We start from the raw sequence: 10,549 nt of genomic DNA on the forward strand, positions 1-10,549 counted from the left end.
GAGGGAAAGAAATTAAAGGCTTTTTTAGAATTTAATGAAAATGAAGACACAGCATACCAAAACTTATGGGACACAATGAAAGCAGTCCTTAGAGGAAAACTCATAGCTCTGAGTGCCTCCAAAAAGAAACTGGAGAGAGCTTACACTAGCAGCTTGACAGCACACCTGAAAGCTTTAGAACAAAAGGAAGCAAATACACCCAAGAGGAGTACAAGGCAGGAAATAATCAAACTCAGGGCTGAAATCAACCAAGTATAAACAAAAAGAACTATATAAAGAATCAACCAAACCAGGAGCTGGTTCTTTGAGAAAATCAACAAGCTAGATAAACCCTTAGCCAAACTAACCAGAGGGCACAGAGACAGTGTCCAAATTAACAAATCAGAAATGAAAAGGAAACATAACAATGAAATATATCTTAAAATAATTATTCTGCTTTTTGAATATTAAGTTGAAAATATTAAAATCATGTTCTACAAACAAACAAAAAGGCCATTTATGCCAAAAAGTAAAAAAAAAAAAAATCGCACAACATTTATGCCAGTTTCCACTTATTTTCCCCTTATTTGGTGATTAATATCTCTGTGGATAAGTATACTATGTCCCTTTTTATATAAATTAAATTAATATCTGTTTCTATACATAACTTCATTTAAATTACCTTCTATTTACTGCACAAGCCTATTCTCAAGCCATCATGTATGTATCCTGTGCTAGGCAATGCAGTCCCAGTATTCCCGTGGAGCCCACATTGAAGGAAACAAATTGCTTAAGGGAGCATTGAAATCTTAATTTATTTTATTTTCTATAATTTTTTGATTGTGGGAGGTATGAAGCCTTGCTTTTTGCTCTCTGAGCAACAGGACTTTGCCTATTTCATTGCACAACAGGGTTTTCTAGCATCCAAAAGATTAATCTGCATCTCTGAGGCAGTGTGAGCAGCATTTGGGAAGACCCCAGGCTAAAGTTCGAGCCTGCTGCTTGGCCTATTGTTTGGTTTGATTTGTGGAGTGCAGGTGTATTTTAGCTTATGCTATGGACCCCAGATTCATGTGCGCAAAATCAGCACACAGTTTTGTCATAGTCCCAAACCCAGCAAGGGTTGGGGGAAAAATCATTTGTTAAGAAAAAAAAAAAAAATCCAGCCTCTTAAGCGTATAGGGACAGCAGGTGTTTTTCATTTGGAAATCCGAATTTAATTTTTTTAAAGTGAGTTTTTGCCAGACATTGAGGTGCCAATATGTTGTAGAAATTTAAAATCCCAGTCTGGGGTTTCTACTCCACCTTTAATCATTTAGTTTCCAGATAAAACACACACAGAACCTTTATATTTATGATATACCTTAATCAGCGTAAGAGCTGGGCAGATACCTATCCTCTATGCTGTTATGTCTATACCCCAGGCAATATTCCCATTATATAATGCTCTTAACTTCAATTACCTAACCCACATGACCATTATTTCCTGATTCCCCTAACGCATGGTGGCTTCCACCCCCATTCATCTTTCTCTCTCCTCATGGCCTCTTCTGAACCCCATGTCCGGGAACACCAAGCACCACCTATTTGATGCTGCCCAGGTATAGGCATATTTATTTACCAATCAGAAATAACTTGGGGCAAGGGTACATAGCATCACTTGCATCTACATGCAGATGCTCTCATCTCTAGGGCAATCAGGTCTTGGGGGCCAGCACTTAGCATTACAATACATAGCAACAGACCAACCTCAAAACTCTCTGCTCACAGCAAACAAATATGACATTGTGTGGCCTACAGGTCAGCAAATACTTTGTTTTATGCACATTTAAGGAACAAACCATGCCAGTCTCATTTTTAGAGTCTCTGTTGGAACCTCTCAAGGAACACTAGGGACTGGAGATGACTGGTCATGCCCAGTAACCTATGAATCCAACTTTAATTTTAATATAATTTATAGGATGCCCCAATGTTGACTTGTGACCTCCACACATGACCATGCACATGAAGAACACATATGTTATGATACAACTGTAGGGCAATGAGATGGTTCAGGAGGTAAAGTCACTTGGTGACAAGGCATTCACATGGCTGAATGAGAAAATGGATTCAGGAAAGTTGTCCTCTGACACTCATACCTGTACACCCCCAACAAATTAACAAATACATACAACAGCAAAAGAAAAATAATAAAAAGGTATATTTGGAAAACTTGGGTTGAAATGCTGGCTTATGGTACATGTACTAGCTTGTGTGAATGGCTTCACCATTCTATGTCTGTTACTACACATGGGGATATTGACAGAAAGCAGTACGTACTCTATGCTTGTTACCATGGTGAAAATAAAGACTTGGAGCATGGACACCAAGACTGAATCTGAGGCTTTCTTTTTCTCTGTCCTTCTACTTTCTTTTTTTTTTTTAAAAAATATTTTTTATTATTAGGTATTTTCCTCAATTACATTTAGAATGCTATCCCAAAAGTCCCCCATACCCCCCCCCACTTCCCTACCCACCCATTCCCATTTTTTGGCCCTGGCATTCCCCTATAAAGTTTGCGTGTCCAATGGGCCTCTCTTTCCAGTGATGGCCGACTAGGCCATCTTTTGATACATATGCAGCTAGAGTCAAGAAATGGGCTGAATTCAGAAGACCTTGCTGGCTGGGAGGTTCTTCAGTTTTGTGTATTCTCACCTGACTGGGCCCTGACAGTGTACAAAGAGAGAACCAAAGTTCCTGCCCTTCCCAGAGTTTCTTGGGCACAGCTGTGGGCCCAATATACCTGCTTTGCCTTTGTATAAAGCCCCTAAAAGCTGTTACTCAGCCATGGTCAGGTGGACCATAGGTCTCTCAGAGGAAGATCCGAGGAAAAGCTAACAGTAAAACTTTCAGATATTATATCTAGGTCCTTTCCCAAGGAAACCCAGCTGTCCTTCATTTAAGGAGTCCTGGGCCTGCAATCTGGTTCAAATCTGGAAATTGATTCGTGGGTTTCCTTTTGCCATGATTTTCTTTGAGTATTTTCCCACTGATACAGATCAAAGACAAATTCAGTAAGCTTATTATATTATCAACCATGACTGATTAGCAAGTACCAAAGGTTCAAAGGAATCATGCCACCATAAATTTTACTTAGCTTGTGCTTGCCTCTATGACTTAAGCAATTACAGATTGTACTGTTGATTATAACAATTATGATAGACTTGCCTTTGCCAGTTCATCGCTGCCACCTTGTTTCTGCTACCTCAGGGCCTAATTAAACCCATTGCATTTAATTCATCCATATGAACAAGAACATCTTCAACCCTACTTTTGGGCACAAGGAAATGGGTGATAACAAAGCACTTCAAATGTGTATGTGCCCCTCTCAACATTGGACATCTTATAGGATTAATGAAGGCCATGTTTTCTGTGCCTTCCCATTGTGTAAGATTAGGTTTTATACTATACACCCACTCTAGCCTAGCATTGTAATTTCCTTAAGCCTTAAAATCCTTTTATCAACATAAAGCCAATGAACATCAGGAGTCTCCCCCACCCATACAAGTACCCAAGGAAAGTAGCAGGGTATGGCATCGGCAGTTAGGGCCAAAATCTGATGAGTTTTGGAAATTAAACTTGCTATTCTGGAGTCAAAAGCTGATGGCTTTTGGCAATTTAACTCTTCCTCTCTGACAATTTACTCCTGCTGATGGCAGCAGGGGGTTAAGAAAATAAGCTTCATTACTTGGGCTCTTTTCTCTTTGGCTCAAGGGCCCTTTGCTGGCCAGGCAAGTGGCTGAGAATTTAACTCTTCATGAGCCAGAGAGAAAGGGAAAGAAAAAAAGAAAGAGACAGAGAGAGAGAGAGAGAGAGAGAGAGAGAGAGAGAGAGAGAGAGAGAGAAAGAGGGGGGGGGAAGAAGGAAGGAGGGAAGGAAGAAAGAAAGAAACTAAAGAAAGAAAGAAAGAAAGAAAGAAAGAAAGAAAGAAAGAAAGAAAGAGAAAGTCAGATACACACAGACACGTGCATACTGGGTGAACCTGAAAAGGGACGCATTCAACAATTTGATTGCTTTCAGCTTTTTATAGCTTTTGAAACAAAAAGCTCTCTATGTAAGAAAAGGTAGAGGTATCATGAGGTATAGTGGATAAAATATTACATAAAAAGGGACTTACAGAAGGATGTCACAGTGTTTTATTTTATAAGGCTATTGTAAGTTCAAAGTGACAGTTTCACATGGCCTTGCTTTATCTTAGTGCACACCTGTAGTGTTATCCTTGGACCTGACCTAGAATGAATGTTTTTTCTTGATCACAATGCTGTCCTGAGCCTATTTCTCTTCTCAGTGCAATTTATGAAAGTTCATTGTATTCCTTATTATATAGCCTTTACTTATTCTATGAAGAGGGGTCACAACAAAAACCATCTCCTTAAACTTTCTTCCTATAATTATCTGAAACAAATCAGGGATTTTATAAAGTCATTAATTCATCTAAACAACATTAATTCATGAAAGTTAATCTGCATATTGCTTTATAGGAAATTTACACAATAGGGTGGGCTATCACCCAGGAGGTAATCATAGCAGACTACAGGTAGTGACAACTTCCCAGGGTTGATTCACACCAAGACAAATAAATGAGGAGTATGGCAATGGCAAACATGAGAAAGCACCACATAGCAAGAAACAATCCTGGGATGAAGTCCCTGGGGCTGTGTCCTACCAGAGTCTACTCATTGCAGTGAAGCAAGACAATGGGTCATCTCCAGGGATCTTACTTGCCCACTGCAGCTCTTCCTCTATGGTCTCATCCAGAACCTGCACATTTTTAGTAGACCATCCTCTGACAAACTCACCAGCCAATCATTCAAACAGCCTTTTGATACATTTTGAAAAAAACAAAAAGCAAACCTTCCATAATAAACCTAGAATCTCCATTCAGAGGGCCTACATCAATACATTCAGCCTGAACCAGATTTATGTTTCTTTCACCATTACCTAACACACTTAAATTACATTCTCACAAATTAGCAAACTAAGTTCTTTAGTGGTATAGGGCAGATTCTCATAACCTACACACATTCTACTTCCCACCCATGACTCTGCTTTGCCTTAACTCTGGTTATATGTGAGAGGCAAATATTAGTCTGACCTTAGGAACATCAATATTCTTTGGCCTGGCATTTTTTTCCATAGAAAGTCAATGATATTTAGTAGACAATAAAGAATTAATCTCCTTAGTCAACTGTGAAAAGGGCAATATATCAAGGTGTTGGAATGAGGGTACTATTTCATGTTCTTCAGGTGGAAAAAAACCCATGAGAATCTGAGGGCTCAAAGTCCTCAGCTTCAGTTGCGTCCTTCCACACACATCCTCATTCCAAGTAACAGGATTCTACTCCCCCCCCCGACCCCCAGTTAAAGCCCTTACTTTAACTGCTAACACCCTTAAGGACTTGGATTCTCATTGGAATTCAGCCAGCCTTATTGAGGTACAATTTACACAACTAAAACTCACCATTTTAAATAATTTGACTCATCATTGACACTACCTTATGTAGCCATCACAGCTATCTATACTTTAAATACCATGGGAGTACATGAGAACTTATCTTTAAAAACAAACGTTTTCAAGTAGCATTGACACATTTCTATCACTGCACTAGACGCAGTAGGACCTGGGAAAACTAAATTGGTCAGTGAGGTGAACAAAGATTCATGCAATAGACAACATTATGCAGGGCTCAAGCAGTTTATGCTCTACAGGTTAAGAAAGCTCATGAGTAAAGTTCTCATGAGGTCAAGATCTATGCCATCACAGGACATATCAGGCTTGAAAAACATGTTTTGTCTATGGAGCATATAAAGGAATCTTCAAACATTTAACTGAATAATATCAACAAGCAATAATGAAAAATTATATGTAACCAGACTTCTATTTGCCATGCCTGAGAGAAGCACAAAACATTACAAGAACAATTCTGTTTTGAAGAAACTGAGATCAAAGAACCTTGTCTTGTTTTCTTGTGGTGCTCTCAAAAGCACTAATAATTCTCTGGTTTTGCATTTCTGCCTCACAGCTGGTGTGTGTCAGGTTCATGGGTTGCCAACATGCAAAAAACAGTCTAAAATAGGGGTATAAACCTTTGTTTCTCCGGATGAGAAATGGCAGGGACTGGGAGAGAGGCTGTGGGCCAAACTCTTGGGCATCCAGACACTGTGAGGTGTTGAGAATGGGGGCCATAGCCTTCAATAAGCCTGGAGTGGGGTGAATCTGGCTTAGCTCAGAGTGAGTTTCAGGAGTGCAGAGGGGCCTTCTGTGGGAGACTTAGGCACAGCTCTTTATGATGAAGGCCTCCCCCAACAGCAGTCCTTTATGGAGACAGTCCTTGCTTGTCCAAACTGCTTTATTCATGGAGGATAAAGATACATATGACTTTCTCAGGGTGAACCAGAGATTAAATACCTTTTACTCATTGACTAAATACTTGGGACCCTCGATAGAGGTATCTATTAACATGGACTCTAGGCTCTATGCTACATGACTGGTTGTCATGGTCCTCTTAGTGGGTTGTTATGATCTTGTGCTCCAGAACAGAAATCTAGTTGGGAGCTAGTCTGAACTCCTGCCATTCTCAATTATGAGTTTTAACTTTGCTACTATCTTACTAGCTCTTCTGTCTGATTGCATGGACCACTGCCCCACAGAATTCTCCTCACATGACTCAGTTCCCGAACTGTGTTCACTCCATTTTTTTTCAGGTAGTCAACAGACTGATGGCTAATGGGGATATGGGAATGGGAATTGTTAAACAACTGGTGTATGAAAATACTAATTCTGCATACCAGACTGCCATCTATCCTTTTAGGAAAAAAAATAGAGATATTGATCACATCTGCTTCTGTGTTGATATTGGCATTAATATCCACAAGTGTTCTCTCTGGCCACTGCCCTCCAATGCCAAAAGGTACCTTAATTATTGGCAGCCATCCAACAAGAAAAAAAATGAATAAAAATAATGGCAATAGATCTTTAAATATGGTCATTCTGGACATTTTAACTGACAATGTCTATAAAGCTCAGGTATTAATGGCTAAAATTTCCAGGTTTATACTCACTGTAAACAAGGAAATTGATAGGGGAAATGAGTGTAGATCCCTGAATGGTAGTGAAGAATGGCCATTTATTTATTTATTTATTTACTTGTACTTTTATTTCTTCATGAAAACTGGATGAAGGCTTTATTTATTTATTTATTTATTTATTTACTTGTACTTTTATTTCTTCATGAAAACTGGATGAAGGCCTCAGACTTATCTTCAGAAGTGAATGCCACCCCAACAACCACTTTTAGTGATCATCACTCCCATGCACGAAAACTTTCCAGGAAAATTTTATACAGCTCTAGACGTGATCTCAGTCTCAACTCCAGATATTAACACAAGAAATGGAGGTCCAGGCCATGCCTACTGGGATATTTGGGCCTTTTGCCCAGGAGTGTCTGGGTTGATAACAGGCAAAAGTAATATGACTATACAGGGCTCACCTTCTTTTCCAGGAACTATAGAATGATATTATATTAGTGAGATTAAAGCTATGGTTTCTGATCCTATTGGCATCCAAACTTTAGGAAAAGGACAATGTATTGCTCAACTGTTGTTGAGCAATGTTTATTTGGGAAAAGTCTGTTTAGGAATGTGGCACAGAATGTTTTTAGGTCCTCAGATGTTTACTGGATGGAATTATTAAAGAGGGGCCCACCAGGCCTCTATGGATAGCTGGTAAGAAATTTGAGTGATTGCCAGACATTGGTGCCAATATTTCACTTCTTTCCTATCAATCTTGGTGGCCTTCCCACTGGCCTATTCATGGCACCCAAGCAGATCTCTAATGAGTAGGAGTTTCCCATGGGCCTCAAAAAGTTCCAAAATTCTTAATTGGAAAACTGATGAGGGTTAATCAGGTTCCTTCTAGGCATATGTGCTGCTGCAGCTAGCAGTTAATTTATGAGGAAATGTTCTTTAAAACCTAGGTATGTTATCTGTTTGTGCCTAATACCCCTGCTGAACAGATGATGTTCTCACAAGGGTCAACTGCTGGAAAGAGTCTGAGAAAAAGAGTTGCAAGAAATAACTGAATTTTGAAATCCCATTCTAAAAACAGACAAGATTTGGGGTATTTTTGCTAGGAGCTGCTGAAGAATATCATGATAACCCATGTAACCTGGTTTTCTGAGGATCCCATCTGGGTATATAAGTGGCCCCATAAAAAGTAAAAGATACTGGTCTCCCAGTCATTATTCTTGGAACATCTGGAAAAAGATCAGATAAAAGAATCTGACAGTTGATGTAATTCTCCTATTTTAGTGATTAAGGTGAAGAAAATGGTGTTTGCTGCAGGATCTATATCAAGTAAATGCTACCATGGAATTAATGGGACCTTTACAACCAGGCTTTCCAACAGCTGTTACTACTCCTAAGGCATGACTTAATATACTGCAAAAAACTTGCTTTCACTGTACTTTTTTTTTTTTAACTTATTTGAATAAATGGAAAGATGTCTTTGGAAAGTTTTACCATGAGGAATGACAAACAGCCCCAACTTGGTGTCAAAAATTTGTTGCTACTGCTTTGAAAAGAGCTAGAGAGTTATATGCTCTGGCTTTTATTATACATTATGTGGATGATATTTTGTTTTGGCTAAAAATAATAAAACTTTAGAAGTTATTTGTTGAAATAAAAAATTGGGTTAATCCACTATGGATTCATTATAACTTCCCCAATAGAAATCAATGTATTATTCCAATCTTCTATCAGGAAAAATTGATAATGTCTTCAGTTATCATTCCTAAATGAGTAGAGTTTAGAAAAGACAGCTGAAAATCTCAAATGATTTCCAAAAAACAGCTAGTGGATTTGACTTGAGTTAGAACTATGCTAAAAATTCCCACAGCACAACTACAACCTTTATTTGATGTTAAGGGGAATTTTAATCCGTCATCGTCTAAAGAATGCACTGAACCTGCATGTATAGTATTATAACAGGATGAAAATGCACTTAGGAATACTCAGGTTCAGCATATCTCATATCTCTATACTGTTCCTGCATTATTAGCTATACTTTCTCACAGTATCACTATGGAATTGCTTTGTGATAACAGGGCAATAGAATGGATACATTTTTCTATTAGTTCAAAAAAGTTTTCACTCTATATTAGTCTGTGGTTTCTGGACCAATAATTCTGGGCAGATTTCAGACAAAACAATTATGTGGTCAAGAACCAATGAAAAATTTTATTCTTCTCTGTTTCCCTGATCTGCTTGCAGAAAGCAGGCCAGGGCAGGCTTTTGCTGAGCCTCTGCCCCATAGCCTTTGCCGGACTCAGTCTCTAGGTGCTTCACCTCAGGCTGGCAGAGCCAGGGAAGGGAGCCCTAGGGCAGAGGTGGACATCATTGTCAGCCAGGAATATGGACACAGCAGTTCTCCCACCCAGCTCCTAGGCTGCCGAGATGGCAGCTGCTGGTGCCCGAGGCCTGTGGACCACCTACCACCAACTCATGGATAAAGTGGACTTGTTGCTGCCAAAGAAATTGAGGCTGCTTTATCACCTGGCAGGCCCCAGAACAGTTTTTTTCCTGGGCTCCAATAATGAAATGGGGATTGGTATGTGTTGGATTAGCTGACATGACATGGTCAGACCTACAGAGAAACTCAGTGCAGCTCATTCCACTGTGCTGATGGCTACAGGGTTTATTTGGTCAAGATACTCACTTATAATTATACCAAAAAATTGGAGTTTGTTCGCTGTTAATTTCTTTGTGGGGTCAGCAGGAGCCTCTCAGCCGTTTAGGATTTGGAGATATAATCAAGAACTCAAAGGAAATCCAGTAAGAGTTCCTGATCACCTGAACATTCTAGCTGTAGACAGAAACATTGGAATCTAGTGTATTTGATTACTGATAAGGTGATGCTAACTATTCTGATAACATTGGAAAAGAAGGAAAACAAAATCTAACTGTAGTTAATAGCTAGCACTTCACAAAAAATAAAGCAAACTTTCAGTAACTGTCTGTCTTTACGTATGCCTGAAGGGACTTTGTTTGTGGATGGCACCAACACTGTTTTCTACCATTTGTCCATAATAAACCGTTCTTATGATAAAAACAGCTATAAACTTTAGTGAATGTTTCCGAGGATGTAGCACTGGCTTTTTCCACGTATCCCTTTCAAGTTGATAATCAGTTTCCTTTCAGTGAACCTATTGATTTGCATAAAAACAGGTTAGTCTATTTCCTAGATGTTCCAGGCTTCAGCAGATACTTTCTGCACAAGTAGTATTTATAGATGCTACAAAAGTGGATAAGGGTACCCTGATTTCTAGAGAAACTTCACTGATTTTTACCTACTCAGGTTCTTCAATGAAACAGAATTACACATGATTTACATTGCTTTACAATGTTATGCTCAATATCTGAACATATATTCTGGTTCAAAATATAAAGTCCGAGTGTTGCAATGCGTAGAAATAACATAGATCATTTCATTAGACACCTCTATTCTTGATTCACTATACATATGCACCACTCC

At 39.0% G+C, this 10,549-nt stretch overlaps 1 pseudogene; it reads left to right on the plus strand.

The window, feature by feature from the left end:
- Gm3982 (predicted gene 3982) lies at positions 9,375-10,116 on the plus strand (annotated as a pseudogene).

The sequence above is a fragment of the Mus musculus genome, chromosome 10, assembly GCF_000001635.26.
Source record: "Mus musculus strain C57BL/6J chromosome 10, GRCm38.p6 C57BL/6J".
Lineage (NCBI taxonomy): Eukaryota > Metazoa > Chordata > Mammalia > Rodentia > Muridae > Mus > Mus musculus.